The sequence below is a fragment of the Vicia villosa genome, linkage group LG5, assembly GCF_029867415.1.
Source record: "Vicia villosa cultivar HV-30 ecotype Madison, WI linkage group LG5, Vvil1.0, whole genome shotgun sequence".
In the NCBI taxonomy this organism is placed as follows: Eukaryota; Viridiplantae; Streptophyta; class Magnoliopsida; order Fabales; family Fabaceae; genus Vicia; species Vicia villosa.
Window position 1 is genome coordinate 158,606,325 of NC_081184.1, and position 23,858 is coordinate 158,630,182.

At 29.9% G+C, this 23,858-nt stretch overlaps 7 non-coding genes and 1 pseudogene across 7 annotated transcripts; 7 read left to right on the top strand and 1 right to left on the bottom strand.

The window, feature by feature from the left end:
* Window positions 1–58: 58 nt before the first annotated feature.
* Window positions 59–1,083, bottom strand: LOC131605845 (uncharacterized; annotated as a pseudogene).
* Window positions 1,084–11,034: 9,951 nt separating this feature from the next.
* On the top strand, window positions 11,035–11,107 carry TRNAA-UGC (transfer RNA alanine (anticodon UGC)). Its single transcript has one exon. It is a non-coding gene; the product is annotated as a tRNA-Ala (tRNA).
* A 2,010-nt stretch (window positions 11,108–13,117) lies between these two features.
* Window positions 13,118–13,190, top strand: TRNAA-UGC (transfer RNA alanine (anticodon UGC)). The gene has a single exon. It is a non-coding gene; the product is annotated as a tRNA-Ala (tRNA).
* Window positions 13,191–15,201: 2,011 nt separating this feature from the next.
* On the top strand, window positions 15,202–15,274 carry TRNAA-UGC (transfer RNA alanine (anticodon UGC)). The gene has a single exon. It is a non-coding gene; the product is annotated as a tRNA-Ala (tRNA).
* A 2,010-nt stretch (window positions 15,275–17,284) lies between these two features.
* Window positions 17,285–17,357, top strand: TRNAA-UGC (transfer RNA alanine (anticodon UGC)). The gene has a single exon. It is a non-coding gene; the product is annotated as a tRNA-Ala (tRNA).
* Window positions 17,358–19,367: 2,010 nt separating this feature from the next.
* On the top strand, window positions 19,368–19,440 carry TRNAA-UGC (transfer RNA alanine (anticodon UGC)). Its single transcript has one exon. It is a non-coding gene; the product is annotated as a tRNA-Ala (tRNA).
* Window positions 19,441–21,450: 2,010 nt separating this feature from the next.
* Window positions 21,451–21,523, top strand: TRNAA-UGC (transfer RNA alanine (anticodon UGC)). The gene has a single exon. It is a non-coding gene; the product is annotated as a tRNA-Ala (tRNA).
* Window positions 21,524–23,533: 2,010 nt separating this feature from the next.
* Window positions 23,534–23,606, top strand: TRNAA-UGC (transfer RNA alanine (anticodon UGC)). Its single transcript has one exon. It is a non-coding gene; the product is annotated as a tRNA-Ala (tRNA).
* The last annotated feature ends 252 nt before the right edge of the window (window positions 23,607–23,858 follow it).

Below are 23,858 nucleotides of genomic sequence, written 5' to 3' on the forward strand. Positions count from 1 at the left end.
AGAAAGTACAAATTAAATTATATTAAAAATGAATAATAATATTGTTTAATGTAATACATTACAATGAAAATCGACTATCATTCATTTCTTGAAAATGAGCTAAAATAACATCATTGTTAATTGTCCCAATAACATCTCTTTCTATAAAAGTTACAAGACGATCATTTAACAATTGATCACTCATTTTATTACATAACTTACTCTTCACAAACTTCATAGCTGAAAAAACACATTTCACACTTACAGTTGCTACCGGTAAGATTAAAGCCAATTTCATAAGCTTATAAACCATATCAAATGTGTTGCACTTATTTGTTTCCACACATTTTGCACAAAGATCTGAAAGTCCTTTTAACTTTGCAAATTTTTGGGTCACATCAAACATTTCTAACATAATTTTAAAGTTGATGTCGAATCACCACTTCTGGCACATCTACAAAATTTGGATAAAGTTCAACCATCCTTAATAACTTTTTCACATCAAAAGCTGCAAATGACGATGAAGGACTCAAACATGAAACACATTCTAAAAGTTCAGTATTCTCTTTATCAAACCTAGCATTGAGCTCGTGCAACTGGAAATTTAAAACATTAAATAAACAATTGTGCTTATAATGATGCAAAATAGAAACACTAGAAGTTGTAGCATGTTGCCTAGGTTTATTCCCTTGCACGTATGTTGCATCCATGTCAGGCACATCAATGTCAAGCTTGTTGCAAATTTCCATAACCTTAGATATAATCTCTTTCCATCCATCATTCCTCATCTCTTGTAATTCTTTTTTGGTAGCATTGACAAGTGACAGAGCATTCAAAAGATCTTGATCACACTTTTGTAGCGCTACACTCAAATCTTTTGTAAATACTAAAATCTCAACCATCATATATAACATGAAAATAAAATCAAATGATTGAAGCACATCTGACAAAAGCATAGTTTCACCATATTTTTCAAATGATTTATCATTTCCAACTTCTTCAAGTACCCCAATTATGGCACCATTCAGAGTCATCAAACTAGTGAGTCCTAAAGTGATAACCCCAACGACTGTCACCCACTCTAGCAATAGATGATTCTTGGTTTTATGAGAAATTAAGAAAATTGATATTTTTAATTAATTGGGGTTTTAGGGTTCAACTCAAAAAGGAGAAAAGAATGAAGGAAATTTGAAATACCCACTTTACCTTTGATTTTCAATCACCCACAAATAAATACAACCAAATTAAGTGAACAAATTGGAGAAAAAAATAAAGGGTTTTTGGATTAGGAAATATGAGAACAAGATACAAATATGAAAGATTGTGGAGTTTAAGAAGAAGAGAGAAAAAAGTTATTAAGGGAGAGAGAGGGTATAAAAAGAGAGATAAAAGTGAGTTGGTGGTATTTTTTAATTTATAAATAAACTTAATTTTAACAAAACTAAATATTATATATAACATAAAAAATTGAAAATTCTGGTGTGGCTACAGCCTAAAGCTGGGTTTGCCCAAGGCACTATGCATTCAAAATTCAAAAATGTGAAGTTGAGATTTATAAGAGTTTTTGTTCTCCCTTCCAATTAAATATTGACACTATACAATATTAACCATATAACATGCTAAGATTGTCGAGGGTGGTAGAAGAGATATGAGACACCCTCGAGATAACATTATAACATGAACCAAGTCAATACTATTCAATTGGAAAGAGTTATATTATGGATATTTGCAGGGTACTAATTGGCCGGAAAAAACTATAATACAATTATGGTGCATGTAAGTACATATTTTATGGTGATTTCAATTTATTATTCTCAAATACTTTTAATGTCAAACACATTAACATTTCATTTTTTTTTGTTAGTATTTAGGTATATGCATATCCAATGTGTGCATAAAGAGACTTAACAAAGTATTGATACTTAGACCCGTTCAATATTCAATTTTAACAACGAACACCGATCTTTATCCAAACTTTTATACAAAAAAATTAATTCAAGAAAAAAGAGAGATTTTACCCTGGACCATTTTTCAATTTGTAAGTATATATGAATTTGTGTTTTCTCTTATGATTCAATTTTATACACATTATTTATTATTCTGGATGTTTATGCAGTGGACATTGACAACTAATAATTATATGTCTCAAGCAAAATAATGTAACTATGCTATGTTCGTTACACTACAATCTTGAGCACATAATTGGTATTGTTTGTAATACTCAAATTTTACCTTTTGTTTTGAATAATTTTTATTCATGTTTAATTTTTTTCATTATGTAGAGCTATAAAGAGATACAATTTTATGACTCATAATATAAGAAATAAAAGGACAAAGTTCATTTTCTCAAAAGTAAGTATTACTTGTGCTTTTTGGTATTATTTTATTTATGCTAATCTATTACTTGTTCTTTGTTTGTATTAGCAACTACATGAAAATATTTGTAGCCCCAACGAATATGCGTGTGAATAATATGTTATGAAACATAAGTTTGATATTGTCTCTGGAGGCATTAGTGATTAATGTGTTCACTTTATTCATATGCATGCAATTTATTTATGTCAGTTGTTAAGTTAAAGTTGTTCTTGTTAGCTAGTAAAAAGTTTATGTTAAAAGGTATGTGGTTGTTGTTCTGGAGATTGAATCTTTAACGTTGTTTTTCTAATGTTATCCTAATTTATTTGTTCAAACTATAGGTGTGTTTTACGATGCAACATCATTCCCACAAGAAGGTATAAATAGCATCCGCTCACGTTAAACCGGTTCATTCCGATCATTTTGTGAACTTCAACAACACTACTTTCTCTTAATTGTTGCAAAATATGTGTATAGGTTTTCTATTACACTTACGTATTTGATTTTGTCATTCTGGTTGTGTTATTAAATATGTATATAGGTTCTATTTGTGTACCAATTTTTATATATGTATATTAGGTTATGTTATAAATTTTGTAATCAATGTAATTTGATATATATAAATAAACTATTTTAATTCTGTTTCAGATGTATATATAGATTATGTCACAGTGTATATATGTCTAAAAAGAATACACGTCAAAATAAAATTTAAAATAAATTATATTTGACAAACAAATATATTTTTCCACTCGGTTTGAAATTTTCAAACAGTCCCTCCGCGGCCCCTTACTTAGTCAGATTCATCTCCTTCCTTTGAGAGAATCGCGGTAAGGGCTGAAGATCGAGTTCATGCTTCCGAGATAAAAACACACTTTCCATATGGGATATCACCAACAATCGAGAGGAATAATGACATACGCTTTCTAATTTTTTAAATACACAAATGTTATTGTTGTGGATCAAACCCGTGGTCAGTATAATTTTTTCATCGGTGGAACTTTATCCAATAGAAACATAGCAAATTTTTATGACGTCTTTCGTTACCTCACCTTAGAAATCGAGATAAAATTTCTTTTCTAATCGATATAAAAGAGATTTTTCTTAGTAAAACAAGAATTAAGAAATAAAATTATGAATAATTCTATTTAAACTTTTAGCGTGTATATATATATATATATATATATATATATATATATATATATATATATATATATATATATATATATATATATATATATGAGATAATTTCATATATGTCATTTTAAAAAAAATTATCATATATTTTAAAAATGATAATGGGAACAACTCATATTTCATATACGAAATATATAAAACAGTCATGATAGTCGTCTCAAATTTTTAAATGTCATGTGTTATTTAGTCCGTCCTACACATAGACAAAGACGGTTGTGGCAACTATATATTGAGGGGTCATGTTTCAGTAACTTTAAGGCGGCAAATTACGGTGACTTGCCTCTATATTTCGTGTTTTCTCCTCTCTCTCATCTTATCTTCCATTTTTTAATATTATTTTTTAAATAAAAAACCAAAATATAAACAAAACTTCTAAACATAGGTACAAATACAAAATATATTTATACACAAATTTGTCTGTCATTATTACCAGGCAGCGTGAAAACCTTCGTCACTATATAAAAAACTATGTATGGTTAAGAAAAGAATGAAGGAAGGATATAACATGCCTAATTTCCAACCCTGAAAACGAAAGAATAAAACAAATAATAACTACCACAAAACTTAGAAAGATATATACAATACAGATGCCTCTTTCATTTACATCACATCATTATATCATCATTTTAAAAAATAAATTAATGTCTGATTTGTATTGTTGTACTACCGTATACATGCATGCATCTTCACAAGTAGCATGTTATACGTCATCATTGAAACTTACTCTCTATCTAATAAATTGAGATTACGAATTCTTTGTCACTCAGTAAAATACAAACCACTATTTTAGCTTTTTTTTTACTTGTTTTTATTTTACTTTTTTTAAATTATTTAAATAGCTTTTAAACTTATAACTTTTAACTTGTAATTTTTTATTTTATTTACATATTTATTATTTTAACAAAAAATTATTCTTGACGTAGTATTTTTATAACGAGTGATTAAATTATATTCGAAAATGATATTATAGGAGTATCTACGGAAGGAATCAAAATTTTCAAAATATAGGGTGCTTTCAGATATGCATCTACGGAAGCTGAGGATAAAAATGGAATTTCGTGTAGTGTTTAAGAGATCCATGGAGTTGGTTGAGAAACTTTCTTCTAAAATAGATTGCACAATATAATTTGTGATTGTTAGATTAAAAAAAATTAAAGAATAAGATTTGGAATAAATTTAAAAATTAAAGCGCGTAAAACAACAATAAAATATTGGATCAAATAGTATATTCATATAAATTAGAATTGAAGTATTATTATAAATATGGTGAGTTAGTTTGAGTTTATTCACCCCGACAAAATGCAGCTTTGTGACTACAATGACTCTGTTTGGTAAAAATAATATTCGACTGATAAGCTAGCTGGTAGCTTATAGCTTATGACTGATGATTGATAGTTTATAGCTTATAGCTGATGGTTGATGACTTATAGCTGATAAATTAATTGAACTGTTTGATAAAATTAGTGGTTTAATTAGTTGATAAATTAAAATGACCTAAAAAACATTTAATATATAATTATTTTATTTTAAATTAAATTATAAAAGATGGTAGTGAGTTTTATTTAAAATAATAAGGGTAAAATAGGAAGAAAAAATGATAAGCTAAAATCTATAAGCTAAAACGCTATTTAAAATAGCATCTGAAAAATAAGTTATAAGTCAGTAAAATAAGCTATAAGCTCGTGATAAGTAGACAGTTATCAAATAGGTATTTTATTGTCATATGAGATTATAAGCTATAAGACATAAGCTATGAGTTCAAAAATTGTCTTACCCATCAGAGTCAATGTAGTTTTAGACTTTAGTTGTAAAGTGCTATGTCATGGTTTAGAAAAGGTTTACAATTTTTCCGTCTAAAAATTATAGTTGAGAGAGTTCACAATTTTTCCGTTCAACAATTATAGTTAAAATAAGGTTTGCAATTTTTCCATTTAAAATTTGTAAGTTGAGAGAGATTGCAATTTTTTGGTTTTAAAATTGTTGTTGAGAGAGAGTTTGTAATTTTTCATTTAAAAACTGCAATTTGAAAGGTTTGTAATTTTTTCATTTAAAAACTGCAATTTGAAAGGTTTGTAATTTTTTCCTTAAAAATTGCAATTGCATGAGTTTGTAATTTTCTTCTTGTAAAAATTATAATAAATTTGTGAGTTTTAGTTTTGGATTTGTTTTTTCTTTTATGAGTATGCTTCCGTGTGCGTAAAATTTATTTATTTATTTTATTATTTTCTCAACAACTACTGCTATTAAAGCATGATTTTGATCAAGGGATGAAGAAAGAGTAACAAATATTTTAATCAAATGAAAAAGGAAGAGTAGATTTTTTTTTATAAGTGAGGACGAAGAAAAAAAGATTGAAGAGTAATAATATTATAAAAGTAACTAATCATTGTAAGAATATTAAACACTTTGAAAAAAAAAATTGATGACAAGGTACACATATGTGAGACTTTTGATGAATGAAATATTTAGTGGATCAAATAATATATTCATCTAAGTTCCACATTAGGTAGTAGGAAGAAACTAAAATCAACGTATTATTAAATAAATATAGAGAGTTAGTTTGAGTTTATTCGCCACAACAAAATATAGTCTTGTGAGTGCAATGAGATTTTGGTAGTTGAGTGTCATAAGGGTTTAGAGAGGATTTGCAATTTTTTTTGTCTAAAAATTATAGTAGAGAGGGAGTTTGTAATTTTTGCATTCAAAAATTGTAATTGAAAGAGAATTTGTATTTTATTTGTCAAAAAATTATAGTTGAGAAAGAATTTCTAATTTTTCGTTTAAACATTACAGTTTGGATGTTTTGCAATTTTTTCCTTAAAAGTTTCAATTCTACATATGGTTTGAAATTTTTGTCTATGTAAAAATTACAAATTGAATAATGAATTTGTGAGTATTAGTTTTGAATTTTTCATTCTTATTTTTTTTCTTTTGTATAAGTACTTCTGCTTGCTTAGAAATTTATTTTTGTTATTTTTACAACAAAAACATAATTACCAAATTTTTATATCCGAAATAATCATGATCATAAATTTATCATATTCAATATTTGTTTATAGAGATAGTTTAGTTATGTTAAGCATAAAAACATAAGAAAATTAAATCTTAGATTGTAGAATTAATTTTAATTATGATAGAACGACTTTCATCATTTACACACACACTCAGTTATAACATTCTCAACATCGAATATACATCCTTAAGAATGAGTAATTTCTAAAAGTTACTTCTATACAATAAGATGATTCTTTTTTGCATTCAGGACCGACCCTAAGAGTAGGCTACCGCCTAGGGCCTCACATTTTTATTTTACATTTATATAATTTTATTTAATTGATTTTTTAAATAACTTTTTAAATTATATTATATATCAATTAAATAATAACAGCTATTAAAAATATATAATAATAACAAACATTTATAATGTATATTGTTTGATTTGTTATTTTAAAAACCACACATAAAGATAATAAAAAAATTTAGTTCTTTATAGGAGACTTGATATCTAAATATTTTTGTTATAATTGTGACATTGTTTTTCAATTTTGATTTTTTTTTTTAAATAATGAGAAGAATGTTTAAATGAGTTAAATTTATTATTAATTAAAATAAAATATTAAATAAAATTGATTATAATAATTTAATATTTTACACCGTAAAACATGTAAATTATATTAATTTTATAACTTTTTATTTTATTAAAAATATTTAATTTAAATTTATGTAACAATATAGATATTTTTGAAATAGTTTAAGATAAATTATAAGTATTTTTTGATATTTTTCACAAATTTTTATATTTATTTTATTTAAGGTATCTTATAAAAATAATTTATAGCATATATAATTTTTTTAAATATTATTTATTACTTGTATAACATAAACTGCAAATGAATTATTTATTTATATAATCTTTAGATTACAAAAGTACACTTTGTTTGCTTGCTTCTTCTTACAAGAAATTAAGGAAATTATTAAAAGTTGTGGCTACAAAAGCTAGTGTCTAAACGATTTTAATTTCATATTCATTAAGTTTGTAATTGTTTTTGCTTTTCGTTAAATTGTTTTGAAGTTAAGTATTCTAAAATTTTACTTCCAACAAGATCACAATGAACATTATTAATAAGCACTACAATCAAATGTCCACTAATTAGGCTACCAAGAATTGCACCCACACCCAAAGACATACCACGATATAGCCTCTGACAGTTTAGGTATAGTTACCTTGTTGGGGCCATATCATCATATTGTGACCACAAAATGAACAACATTTGTAAATTTAATCTTAGGTACATTCTTGCATTACACTCACAAACTTTAACTTATTGTTACTGCCATTTCAATTTATTTTGCAATCACATCATAATAAATCAAAGCTAGAAAATCCCATACTTATTTCTTCAGAAGCAATTAAAACTTCCTCTTTTAGCATGTGACACTCAGTAATGAACCTATTGAATTTGAACTAAAAAAAACAGTGTGATGAATGTTTGGGGCCAAGTTACCAAGAACTCGACAAAATAATGTCAGCTTTTTTGAATTTTTCATAATTTGCATTGAACATAATATGAATAAAATTTAATGTTGTATTTTTCAAAACAAGTACACATATTAGTTACTGAGAGTGTTGTTCTTTCTCCCCACACAAATCAATGATTCCTTTTACTAGGTATATGTTCTTTGCTTCTTAACTCCGCAACAACAATAAAAGGAACACAAAAGGACCATAAAAATTGAAATGCATGAAGTGTGTTTTGTATCATATTAACAGACACATGAGAGGGAGAGTGCTTATAATTCTAAAAGAGACATAATTAGGATATTGTTTTCAAGGTGATATACATAATTTGGTTTTAGCTATAATAGAAGCATTAATTGGTAGCACATGGTTGCATGAAAAAAGTAGGGAAGAAAATTCAGTGAAATCACAATCATGGTCCCTTTATAAGCAATGCAATATAAGCTAAGTTGTGTCTATTATTTAAAAAACATTGTAATGGTAATGGTAGACCTCAAAGATTTATTGATTGCAATAGTGTATCTATCATTGTAACCACCATTTGCTTCCTTAAAACAATTTCCACTCACCAAACTATGCAGTACCTGGTCGGTGTTTTACATGTTGAAGCAATTATTGGATTATGACATATCAAATCTAATGACACTTATGCTTGATTTGTTATCAAACTGCTGGCATTTTATATATTCATGTTTAATTTTTTACGAGTATGAATAAAAATTCACAACTACTAAAATAATTGAAATACTGAACAAATTTAGAAATAAAAATAAAAAACTATTAACTTTTTGTTTATCGAACAAAAGATAGAATTTGTTTATTTCATAATTAATCTATACAAGACAGACCTAACAAGAAAGAATATAATTATAATCATGACAAGAAAGGATATTATCTATCTCATATGAATGAGATTATATGACTATTAAAAGCTTATTACAAGTATTTGACAGTAATTTCATATTAAACAACATATGATTTGCGTTTTTTTTGGAAAGAATAAAAATTTAAATATTATTTCAAAAACAGTTATGTACAAAGCGACTCATAGGGTCCAGCAAACAACACCTAAACACTCCTACACAACAAACTCATAGAAGAAAAGGAGCAATATTGCCTCTTAGGATTAGTTTTCTCCACATCCTGTGCACAATAGTATCTATGATCTCACTATGTATACTTCTATTTCTATCCTTATTTCTATTATCTCCACTATATACTATCTCATTTCTATATATCTAACAATGATGCACTGTTAGTTTTCTCCACATCCTGTGCACAATAGTATCTATGATCTCACTATGTTATGATTTGCGATTTATTCTCCACATATTGTGGCGATTTATTCTACTCATACTGTCTTCCTTCTTTGAAGGTATCTTAATGGATTGTGAAAATGCTTTTAAACACAATGAGTTTATTTGATTCATATATAAGTAGAGTGCTCGCATGCAACGCGAGCACTCTACCATTTGAGCGCTACATCCACATATATATATATATATATATATATATATATATATATATATATATATATATATATATATATATATATATATATATATATATATATATATATATGTGTGTGTGGATGTAGCGCTCAAATGGTAGAGTGCTCGCGTTGCATGCGAGCACTCTACTTATATATGAATCAAATAAACTCGTTGTGTTATATATATATATATATATATATATATATATATATATATATATATATATATATATATATATGTGTGTGGATGTAGCGCTCAAATGGTAGAGTGCTCGCGTTGCATGCGAGCACTCTACTTATATATGAATCAAATAAACTCATTGTGTTTAAAAGCATTTTCACAATCCATTAAGATACCTTCAAAGTTTGCTCAAATCAAAACACTCTAAAGAGTATCTACCTTTTTCTCTCAATTTTCGATTACCATTTCTTTTCTCTATCTTACAGTCTTCAAGTTATACTAAAATAGTTATAAAAATCAAATTTAGTAATTCTAGAATCCAACAGATCCAATACAAGTCTTACACACAAGGACTTGTCAACAAAATGGTTCCATGAACTAAATCGACTCGATCTGATACTCACATACCACTCGATTCAGACCTGCTTCTCAAGGACCGCTTCCTTCCACACCTGACCTCTATCACTGGAGTCTCATAGATGTCACATGCATGTTGTTTCTTCCTCCAATAACTTGAAACTTTTCATCATTATATGCGTTGTCCCGAGCCACTTCCTCCAAACACTTTCTTACTAAACCATCGTCTTTGTTGCCAGTCACCCATTGATAATCGTAAAACGAACCGCGGTTCATGCGTCTCCTTTGGCTGCCAAACACACGCCTTGAACCTTTTATGTCGCTGCTTATCTCCTCGTGATGCTGCATCTCCACGGATCTAATGTCCTTCAATGACTTTTAAGCTATTTTTCGTGCATTTTGATATTTTTTTCAATTTTTTAAAACTTAAACCATAATTCTCTTCATAAATCAATGATTTAAGGATTACTTATTTATATTTAATCCTTTTATTTATATATGATTATTCCACTATTTTATTTGTGTGAGGTACTAAAAAATAGTATTTCTCACAGACAAAAATTAAAAGTATAGAGAATTCATCTGTAGTATTTTGTCATTCTTTCGTTTGAGATGTGTTATTTGCATTATAACAATTTTCTTTAATGCTTTCGTTGCTTGAGTGGTAATTTTTTTAACCAATTTGTTCTAAACTTAGATTATTGAGCCTTTGTATTGAGAGTATTCTCCGTCTCATACGTATGTGATTATATGATTTTTAAAGGGTTATCGCAAGTATTTGACAGTTATTTTATATTAAACAACATATGATTTGCGTTTTATTCGACTCTTATTGTGTTCCATCTTCTTTGCGAGAATTAAAATTTTTAATCAAACATGAAACTTATTTACCATTATTTTTAAGAGATGATACTGTTATGTTGATTTAAAATTTTCAACATTAATTATATATGTGGGGATGTAGCTCAAATGGTAGAGCGCTCGCTTTGCATGCGAGAGGTACAGGGTTCGATCCCCTGCATCTCCATAATAATTTCTTATTAACTTTTTGTCATTTGACAACGACCATGGTTTTTAAAATCTTATAGTGGACTTTGATTTGATTGTGTTCTCATTTCATATGCTACCTTCGTCCCGAAGCTAGTATCAAAGTTACCTAAGTTACTCGAATTGAAAAAATGACAAACGGAAGACGTAAGTGTAATTTAGGAAATTAATCTTAGTAACTATTGACCTATTTTTATTTTCATAAATTCAAAGAGAGATAAAACTAATGAGGGAGTGATATACAGAATAAAATTAGAGAGTACAGTTGGAAGATACAGCTTGAAATTTCATTGCAAACTAATAGCAACATTATTTTGAGACAAACAATATTTTCAAATGTCACATTTATTTGAGGACTGCGAGATTATTAGATAATTGATAATTAAACTTTTTTTTCCTTCGCCTCAAATATATTTTGTTGTGAAATTGAAATGTTCAACCCATACCAAGAACTTCTCGTTTTGAAATCCCAAAATCTATCCCCCACGCCAAATAATTTGATGTGACGGTCAAAGAATATTGAAAATCAAAATAAATGACCTCTCACAAAAATTAATATTCCAAACATTATAACAAAGTCCACAACAAGCAAGAGGAAGATAAAAAAATAGTACAAGAATTACTTATTTACTCAGTTCAAATAAACCGCATTCACTCTTGGGAGAGACAAAACTCTCTAAATCACTATACTTCCAAAAGTTGTTACAAAGGATTACAAATGAGTACCTTGAAAACATCCGCCCTTGTTTCTAATAACAATACTTATTATCCACCAAAGTGTTTCTCATTCTCTGCAACTACTTATATATGAATCAAACAAACCCATTGTGTTTTGAAGTATCTCAAAATCCACTAAGATACCTCCAAAGGTTCCTCAAATTTCAAGAACTCTAAAGAGTATCTGCCGTTTTCTCTCTATTTCGGAGTACCACCACTTTTCTCTATCTTTTAGTCTTCACTTTATACTAAAATAATTTTAAAAAATAAAATGTATAAATTCTAGAATCCCAAAGATCCAATACACGTCTTAGACACGACGATCCATCAACATATGGTTCCATGAACTAAATCGACTAGATCAGATACTCACATACCACGCGATTCAGACCTACTTCTCAAGGACCTCTTCCCTCCACACCCGACCTCTATCACTTGAGTCTCGTAGATGTCACATGCTTGTTGTTTCTTCCTCCAACCACTAGAAATTTTTCCTCACTATATGCGCTGCCACGAGCCAGTTCCTCCTAAATTTTTTCTAATTAATCATCATCTTTAATGCCAGTCACCCGTTGATAATCGTAAAACAACCGCGGTTCATGCGTCTCCTTTGGCTGCCAAACACACGCCTTGAACCTTTTATGTCGCTGCTTATCTCCTCGTGATGCTGCATCTCCACGGATCTAATGTCCTTCAATGACTTTTAAGCTATTTTTCGTGCATTTTGATATTTTTTAAGTTTAAAACTTATCATAATTCTCTTCATAAATCAATGATTTAAGGATTACTTATTTATATTTAATCCTTTTATTTATATATGATTATTCCACTATTTTATTTGTGTGAGGTACTAAAAAATAGTATTTCTCACAGACAAAAATTAAAAGTATAGAGAATTCATCTGTAGTATTTTTTCATTCTTTCGTTTGAGATGTGTTATTTGCATTATAACAATTTTCTTTAATGCTTTCGTTGCTTGAGTGGTAATTTTTTTAACCAATTTGTTCTAAACTTAGATTATTGAGCCTTTGTATTGAGAGTATTCTCCGTCTCATACGTATGTGATTATATGATTTTTAAAGGGTTATCGCAAGTATTTGACAGTTTTTTTATATTAAACAACATATGATTTGCGTTTTATTCGACTCTTATTGTGTTCCATCTTCTTTGCGAGAATTAAAATTTTTAATCAAACATGAAACTTATTTACCATTATTTTTAAGAGATGATACTGTTATGTTGATTTAAAATTTTCAACATTAATTATATATGTGGGGATGTAGCTCAAATGGTAGAGCGCTCGCTTTGCATGCGAGAGGTACAGGGTTCGATCCCCTGCATCTCCATAATAATTTCTTATTAACTTTTTGTCATTTGACAACGACCATGGTTTTTAAAATCTTATAGTGGACTTTGATTTGATTGTGTTCTCATTTCATATGCTACCTTCGTCCCGAAGCTAGTATCAAAGTTACCTAAGTTACTCGAATTGAAAAAATGACAAACGGAAGACGTAAGTGTAATTTAGGAAATTAATCTTAGTAACTATTGACCTATTTTTATTTTCATAAATTTTAAAGAGAGATAAAACTAATGAGGGAGTGATATACAGAATAAAATTAGAGAGTACAGTTGGAAGATACAGCTTGAAATTTCATTGCAAACTAATAGCAACATTATTTTGAGACAAACAATATTTTCAAATGTCACATTTATTTGAGGACTGCGAGATTATTAGATAATTGATAATTAAACTTTTTTTTCCTTCGCCTCAAATATATTTTGTTGTGAAATTGAAATGTTCAACCCATACCAAGAACTTCTCGTTTTGAAATCCCAAAATCTATCCCCCACGCCAAATAATTTGATGTGACGGTCAAAGAATATTGAAAATCAAAATAAATGACCTCTCACAAAAATTAATATTCCAAACATTATAACAAAGTCCACAACAAGCAAGAGGAAGATAAAAAAATAGTTCAAGAATTACTTATTTACTCAGTTCAAATAAACCGCATTCACTCTTGGGAGAGACAAAACTCTCTAAATCACTATACTTCCAAAAGTTGTTACAAAGGATTACAAATGAGTACCTTGAAAACATCCGCCCTTGTTTCTAATAACAATACTTATTATCCACCAAAGTGTTTCTCATTCTCTGCAACTACTTATATATGAATCAAACAAACCCATTGTGTTTTGAAGTATCTCAAAATCCACTAAGATACCTCCAAAGGTTCCTCAAATTTCAAGAACTCTAAAGAGTATCTGCCGTTTTCTCTCTATTTCGGAGTACCACCACTTTTCTCTATCTTTTAGTCTTCACTTTATACTAAAATAATTTTAAAAAATAAAATGTATAAATTCTAGAATCCCAAAGATCCAATACACGTCTTAGACACGACGATCCATCAACATATGGTTCCATGAACTAAATCGACTAGATCAGATACTCACATACCACGCGATTCAGACCTACTTCTCAAGGACCTCTTCCCTCCACACCCGACCTCTATCACTTGAGTCTCGTAGATGTCACATGCTTGTTGTTTCTTCCTCCAACCACTAGAAATTTTTCCTCACTATATGCGCTGCCACGAGCCAGTTCCTCCTAAATTTTTTCTAATTAATCATCATCTTTAATGCCAGTCACCCGTTGATAATCGTAAAACAACCGCGGTTCATGCGTCTCCTTTGGCTGCCAAACACACGCCTTGAACCTTTTATGTCGCTGCTTATCTCCTCGTGATGCTGCATCTCCACGGATCTAATGTCCTTCAATGACTTTTAAGCTATTTTTCGTGCATTTTGATATTTTTTAAGTTTAAAACTTACCATAATTCTCTTCATAAATCAATGATTTAAGGATTACTTATTTATATTTAATCCTTTTATTTATATATGATTATTCCACTATTTTATTTGTGTGAGGTACTAAAAAATAGTATTTCTCACAGACAAAAATTAAAAGTATAGAGAATTCATCTGTAGTATTTTTTCATTCTTTCGTTTGAGATGTGTTATTTGCATTATAACAATTTTCTTTAATGCTTTCGTTGCTTGAGTGGTAATTTTTTTAACCAATTTGTTCTAAACTTAGATTATTGAGCCTTTGTATTGAGAGTATTCTCCGTCTCATACGTATGTGATTATATGATTTTTAAAGGGTTATCGCAAGTATTTGACAGTTATTTTATATTAAACAACATATGATTTGCGTTTTATTCGACTCTTATTGTGTTCCATCTTCTTTGCGAGAATTAAAATTTTTAATCAAACATGAAACTTATTTACCATTATTTTTAAGAGATTATACTCTTATGTTGATTTAAAATTTTCAACATTAATTATATATGTGGGGATGTAGCTCAAATGGTAGAGCGCTCGCTTTGCATGCGAGAGGTACAGGGTTCGATCCCCTGCATCTCCATAATAATTTCTTATTAACTTTTTGTCATTTGACAACGACCATGGTTTTTAAAATCTTATAGTGGACTTTGATTTGATTGTGTTCTCATTTCATATGCTACCTTCGTCCCGAAGCTAGTATCAAAGTTACCTAAGTTACTCGAATTGAAAAAATGACAAACGGAAGACGTAAGTGTAATTTAGGAAATTAATCTTAGTAACTATTGACCTATTTTTATTTTCATAAATTCAAAGAGAGATAAAACTAATGAGGGAGTGATATACAGAATAAAATTAGAGAGTACAGTTGGAAGATACAGCTTGAAATTTCATTGCAAACTAATAGCAACATTATTTTGAGACAAACAATATTTTCAAATGTCACATTTATTTGAGGACTGCGAGATTATTAGATAATTGATAATTAAACTTTTTTTTCCTTCGCCTCAAATATATTTTGTTGTGAAATTGAAATGTTCAACCCATACCAAGAACTTCTCGTTTTGAAATCCCAAAATCTATCCCCCACGCCAAATAATTTGATGTGACGGTCAAAGAATATTGAAAATCAAAATAAATGACCTCTCACAAAAATTAATATTCCAAACATTATAACAAAGTCCACAACAAGCAAGAGGAAGATAAAAAAATAGTACAAGAATTACTTATTTACTCAGTTCAAATAAACCGCATTCACTCTTGGGAGAGACAAAACTCTCTAAATCACTATACTTCCAAAAGTTGTTACAAAGGATTACAAATGAGTACCTTGAAAACATCCGCCCTTGTTTCTAATAACAATACTTATTATCCACCAAAGTGTTTCTCATTCTCTGCAACTACTTATATATGAATCAAACAAACCCATTGTGTTTTGAAGTATCTCAAAATCCACTAAGATACCTCCAAAGGTTCCTCAAATTTCAAGAACTCTAAAGAGTATCTGCCGTTTTCTCTCTATTTCGGAGTACCACCACTTTTCTCTATCTTTTAGTCTTCACTTTATACTAAAATAATTTTAAAAAATAAAATGTATAAATTCTAGAATCCCAAAGATCCAATACACGTCTTAGACACGACGATCCATCAACATATGGTTCCATGAACTAAATCGACTAGATCAGATACTCACATACCACGCGATTCAGACCTACTTCTCAAGGACCTCTTCCCTCCACACCCGACCTCTATCACTTGAGTCTCGTAGATGTCACATGCTTGTTGTTTCTTCCTCCAACCACTAGAAATTTTTCCTCACTATATGCGCTGCCACGAGCCAGTTCCTCCTAAATTTTTTCTAATTAATCATCATCTTTAATGCCAGTCACCCGTTGATAATCGTAAAACAACCGCGGTTCATGCGTCTCCTTTGGCTGCCAAACACACGCCTTGAACCTTTTATGTCGCTGCTTATCTCCTCGTGATGCTGCATCTCCACGGATCTAATGTCCTTCAATGACTTTTAAGCTATTTTTCGTGCATTTTGATATTTTTTAAGTTTAAAACTTACCATAATTCTCTTCATAAATCAATGATTTAAGGATTACTTATTTATATTTAATCCTTTTATTTATATATGATTACTCCACTATTTTATTTGTGTGAGGTACTAAAAAATAGTATTTCTCACAGACAAAAATTAAAAGTATAGAGAATTCATCTGTAGTATTTTTTCATTCTTTCGTTTGAGATGTGTTATTTGCATTATAACAATTTTCTTTAATGCTTTCGTTGCTTGAGTGGTAATTTTTTTAACCAATTTGTTCTAAACTTAGATTATTGAGCCTTTGTATTGAGAGTATTCTCCGTCTCATACGTATGTGATTATATGATTTTTAAAGGGTTATCGCAAGTATTTGACAGTTATTTTATATTAAACAACATATGATTTGCGTTTTATTCGACTCTTATTGTGTTCCATCTTCTTTGCGAGAATTAAAATTTTTAATCAAACATGAAACTTATTTACCATTATTTTTAAGAGATTATACTCTTATGTTGATTTAAAATTTTCAACATTAATTATATATGTGGGGATGTAGCTCAAATGGTAGAGCGCTCGCTTTGCATGCGAGAGGTACAGGGTTCGATCCCCTGCATCTCCATAATAATTTCTTATTAACTTTTTGTCATTTGACAACGACCATGGTTTTTAAAATCTTATAGTGGACTTTGATTTGATTGTGTTCTCATTTCATATGCTACCTTCGTCCCGAAGCTAGTATCAAAGTTACCTAAGTTACTCGAATTGAAAAAATGACAAACGGAAGACGTAAGTGTAATTTAGGAAATTAATCTTAGTAACTATTGACCTATTTTTATTTTCATAAATTCAAAGAGAGATAAAACTAATGAGGGAGTGATATACAGAATAAAATTAGAGAGTACAGTTGGAAGATACAGCTTGAAATTTCATTGCAAACTAATAGCAACATTATTTTGAGACAAACAATATTTTCAAATGTCACATTTATTTGAGGACTGCGAGATTATTAGATAATTGATAATTAAACTTTTTTTTCCTTCGCCTCAAATATATTTTGTTGTGAAATTGAAATGTTCAACCCATACCAAGAACTTCTCGTTTTGAAATCCCAAAATCTATCCCCCACGCCAAATAATTTGATGTGACGGTCAAAGAATATTGAAAATCAAAATAAATGACCTCTCACAAAAATTAATATTCCAAACATTATAACAAAGTCCACAACAAGCAAGAGGAAGATAAAAAAATAGTACAAGAATTACTTATTTACTCAGTTCAAATAAACCGCATTCACTCTTGGGAGAGACAAAACTCTCTAAATCACTATACTTCCAAAAGTTGTTACAAAGGATTACAAATGAGTACCTTGAAAACATCCGCCCTTGTTTCTAATAACAATACTTATTATCCACCAAAGTGTTTCTCATTCTCTGCAACTACTTATATATGAATCAAATAAACCCATTGTGTTTTGAAGTATCTCAAAATCCACTAAGATACCTCCAAAGGTTCCTCAAATTTCAAGAACTCTAAAGAGTATCTGCCGTTTTCTCTCTATTTCGGAGTACCACCACTTTTCTCTATCTTTTAGTCTTCACTTTATACTAAAATAATTTTAAAAAATAAAATGTATAAATTCTAGAATCCCAAAGATCCAATACACGTCTTAGACACGACGATCCATCAACATATGGTTCCATGAACTAAATCGACTAGATCAGATACTCACATACCACGCGATTCAGACCTACTTCTCAAGGACCTCTTCCCTCCACACCCGACCTCTATCACTTGAGTCTCGTAGATGTCACATGCTTGTTGTTTCTTCCTCCAACCACTAGAAATTTTTCCTCACTATATGCGCTGCCACGAGCCAGTTCCTCCTAAATTTTTTCTAATTAATCATCATCTTTAATGCCAGTCACCCGTTGATAATCGTAAAACAACCGCGGTTCATGCGTCTCCTTTGGCTGCCAAACACACGCCTTGAACCTTTTATGTCGCTGCTTATCTCCTCGTGATGCTGCATCTCCACGGATCTAATGTCCTTCAATGACTTTTAAGCTATTTTTCGTGCATTTTGATATTTTTTAAGTTTAAAACTTACCATAATTCTCTTCATAAATCAATGATTTAAGGATTACTTATTTATATTTAATCCTTTTATTTATATATGATTACTCCACTATTTTATTTGTGTGAGGTACTAAAAAATAGTATTTCTCACAGACAAAAATTAAAAGTATAGAGAATTCATCTGTAGTATTTTTTCATTCTTTCGTTTGAGATGTGTTATTTGCATTATAACAATTTTCTTTAATGCTTTCGTTGCTTGAGTGGTAATTTTTTTAACCAATTTGTTCTAAACTTAGATTATTGAGCCTTTGTATTGAGAGTATTCTCCGTCTCATACGTATGTGATTATATGATTTTTAAAGGGTTATCGCAAGTATTTGACAGTTATTTTATATTAAACAACATATGATTTGCGTTTTATTCGACTCTTATTGTGTTCCATCTTCTTTGCGAGAATTAAAATTTTTAATCAAACATGAAACTTATTTACCATTATTTTTAAGAGATTATACTCTTATGTTGATTTAAAATTTTCAACATTAATTATATATGTGGGGATGTAGCTCAAATGGTAGAGCGCTCGCTTTGCATGCGAGAGGTACAGGGTTCGATCCCCTGCATCTCCATAATAATTTCTTATTAACTTTTTGTCATTTGACAACGACCATGGTTTTTAAAATCTTATAGTGGACTTTGATTTGATTGTGTTCTCATTTCATATGCTACCTTCGTCCCGAAGCTAGTATCAAAGTTACCTAAGTTACTCGAATTGAAAAAATGACAAACGGAAGACGTAAGTGTAATTTAGGAAATTAATCTTAGTAACTATTGACCTATTTTTATTTTCATAAATTCAAAGAGAGATAAAACTAATGAGGGAGTGATATACAGAATAAAATTAGAGAGTACAGTTGGAAGATACAGCTTGAAATTTCATTGCAAACTAATAGCAACATTATTTTGAGACAAACAATATTTTCAAATGTCACATTTATTTGAGGACTGCGAGATTATTAGATAATTGATAATTAAACTTTTTTTTCCTTCGCCTCAAATATATTTTGTTGTGAAATTGAAATGTTCAACCCATACCAAGAACTTCTCGTTTTGAAATCCCAAAATCTATCCCCCACGCCAAATAATTTGATGTGACGGTCAAAGAATATTGAAAATCAAAATAAATGACCTCTCACAAAAATTAATATTCCAAACATTATAACAAAGTCCACAACAAGCAAGAGGAAGATAAAAAAATAGTACAAGAATTACTTATTTACTCAGTTCAAATAAACCGCATTCACTCTTGGGAGAGACAAAACTCTCTAAATCACTATACTTCCAAAAGTTGTTACAAAGGATTACAAATGAGTACCTTGAAAACATCCGCCCTTGTTTCTAATAACAATACTTATTATCCACCAAAGTGTTTCTCATTCTCTGCAACTACTTATATATGAATCAAATAAACCCATTGTGTTTTGAAGTATCTCAAAATCCACTAAGATACCTCCAAAGGCTCCTCAAATTTCAAGAACTCTAAAGAGTATCTGCCGTTTTCTCTCTATTTCGGAGTACCACCACTTTTCTCTATCTTTTAGTCTTCACTTTATACTAAAATAATTTTAAAAAATAAAATGTATAAATTCTAGAATCCCAAAGATCCAATACACGTCTTAGACACGACGATCCATCAACATATGGTTCCATGAACTAAATCGACTAGATCAGATACTCACATACCACGCGATTCAGACCTACTTCTCAAGGACCTCTTCCCTCCACACCCGACCTCTATCACTTGAGTCTCGTAGATGTCACATGCTTGTTGTTTCTTCCTCCAACCACTAGAAATTTTTCGTCACTATATGCGCTGCCACGAGCCAGTTCCTCCTAAATTTTTTCTAATTAATCATCATCTTTAATGCCAGTCACCCGTTGATAATCGTAAAACAACCGCGGTTCATGCGTCTCCTTTGGCTGCCAAACACACGCCTTGAACCTTTTATGTCGCTGCTTATCTCCTCGTGATGCTGCATCTCCACGGATCTAATGTCCTTCAATGACTTTTAAGCTATTTTTCGTGCATTTTGATATTTTTTAAGTTTAAAACTTACCATAATTCTCTTCATAAATCAATGATTTAAGGATTACTTATTTATATTTAATCCTTTTATTTATATATGATTACTCCACTATTTTATTTGTGTGAGGTACTAAAAAATAGTATTTCTCACAGACAAAAATTAAAAGTATAGAGAATTCATCTGTAGTATTTTTTCATTCTTTCGTTTGAGATGTGTTATTTGCATTATAACAATTTTCTTTAATGCTTTCGTTGCTTGAGTGGTAATTTTTTTAACCAATTTGTTCTAAACTTAGATTATTGAGCCTTTGTATTGAGAGTATTCTCCGTCTCATACGTATGTGATTATATGATTTTTAAAGGGTTATCGCAAGTATTTGACAGTTATTTTATATTAAACAACATATGATTTGCGTTTTATTCGACTCTTATTGTGTTCCATCTTCTTTGCGAGAATTAAAATTTTTAATCAAACATGAAACTTATTTACCATTATTTTTAAGAGATTATACTCTTATGTTGATTTAAAATTTTCAACATTAATTATATATGTGGGGATGTAGCTCAAATGGTAGAGCGCTCGCTTTGCATGCGAGAGGTACAGGGTTCGATCCCCTGCATCTCCATAATAATTTCTTATTAACTTTTTGTCATTTGACAACGACCATGGTTTTTAAAATCTTATAGTGGACTTTGATTTGATTGTGTTCTCATTTCATATGCTACCTTCGTCCCGAAGCTAGTATCAAAGTTACCTAAGTTACTCGAATTGAAAAAATGACAAACGGAAGACGTAAGTGTAATTTAGGAAATTAATCTTAGTAACTATTGACCTATTTTTATTTTCATAAATTCAAAGAGAGATAAAACTAATGAGGGAGTGATATACAGAATAAAATTAGAGAGTACAGTTGGAAGATACAGCTTGAAATTTCATTGCAAACTAATAGCAACATTATTTTGAGACAAACAATATTTTCAAATGTCACATTTATTTGAGGACTGCGAGATTATTAGATAATTGATAATTAAACTTTTTTTTCCTTCGCCTCAAATATATTTTGTTGTGAAATTGAAATGTTCAACCCATACCAAGAACTTCTCGTTTTGAAATCCCAAAATCTATCCCCCACGCCAAATAATTTGATGTGACGGTCAAAGAATATTGAAAATCAAAATAAATGACCTCTCACAAAAATTAATATTCCAAACATTATAACAAAGTCCACAACAAGCAAGAGGAAGATAAAAAAATAGTACAAGAATTACTTATTTACTCAGTTCAAATAAACCGCATTCACTCTTGGGAGAGACAAAACTCTCTAAATCACTATACTTCCAAAAGTTGTTACAAAGGATTACAAATGAGTACCTTGAAAACATCCGCCCTTGTTTCTAATAACAATACTTATTATCCACCAAAGTGTTTCTCATTCTCTGCAACTACTTATATATGAATCAAATAAACCCATTGTGTTTTGAAGTATCTCAAAATCCACTAAGATACCTCCAAAGGCTCCTCAAATTTCAAGAACTCTAAAGAGTATCTGCCGTTTTCTCTCTATTTCGGAGTACCACCACTTTTCTCTATCTTTTAGTCTTCACTTTATACTAAAATAATTTTAAAAAATAAAATGTATAAATTCTAGAATCCCAAAGATCCAATACACGTCTTAGACACGACGATCCATCAACATATGGTTCCATGAACTAAATCGACTAGATCAGATACTCACATACCACGCGATTCAGACCTACTTCTCAAGGACCTCTTCCCTCCACACCCGACCTCTATCACTTGAGTCTCGTAGATGTCACATGCTTGTTGTTTCTTCCTCCAACCACTAGAAATTTTTCGTCACTATATGCGCTGCCACGAGCCAGTTCCTCCTAAATTTTTTCTAATTAATCATCATCTTTAATGCCAGTCACCCGTTGATAATCGTAAAACAACCGCGGTTCATGCGTCTCCTTTGGCTGCCAAACACACGCCTTGAACCTTTTATGTCGCTGCTTATCTCCTCGTGATGCTGCATCTCCACGGATCTAATGTCCTTCAATGACTTTTAAGCTATTTTTCGTGCATTTTGATATTTTTTAAGTTTAAAACTTACCATAATTCTCTTCATAAATCAATGATTTAAGGATTACTTATTTATATTTAATCCTTTTATTTATATATGATTACTCCACTATTTTATTTGTGTGAGGTACTAAAAAATAGTATTTCTCACAGACAAAAATTAAAAGTATAGAGAATTCATCTGTAGTATTTTTTCATTCTTTCGTTTGAGATGTGTTATTTGCATTATAACAATTTTCTTTAATGCTTTCGTTGCTTGAGTGGTAATTTTTTTAACCAATTTGTTCTAAACTTAGATTATTGAGCCTTTGTATTGAGAGTATTCTCCGTCTCATACGTATGTGATTATATGATTTTTAAAGGGTTATCGCAAGTATTTGACAGTTATTTTATATTAAACAACATATGATTTGCGTTTTATTCGACTCTTATTGTGTTCCATCTTCTTTGCGAGAATTAAAATTTTTAATCAAACATGAAACTTATTTACCATTATTTTTAAGAGATTATACTCTTATGTTGATTTAAAATTTTCAACATTAATTATATATGTGGGGATGTAGCTCAAATGGTAGAGCGCTCGCTTTGCATGCGAGAGGTACAGGGTTCGATCCCCTGCATCTCCATAATAATTTCTTATTAACTTTTTGTCATTTGACAACGACCATGGTTTTTAAAATCTTATAGTGGACTTTGATTTGATTGTGTTCTCATTTCATATGCTACCTTCGTCCCGAAGCTAGTATCAAAGTTACCTAAGTTACTCGAATTGAAAAAATGACAAACGGAAGACGTAAGTGTAATTTAGGAAATTAATCTTAGTAACTATTGACCTATTTTTATTTTCATAAATTCAAAGAGAGATAAAACTAATGAGG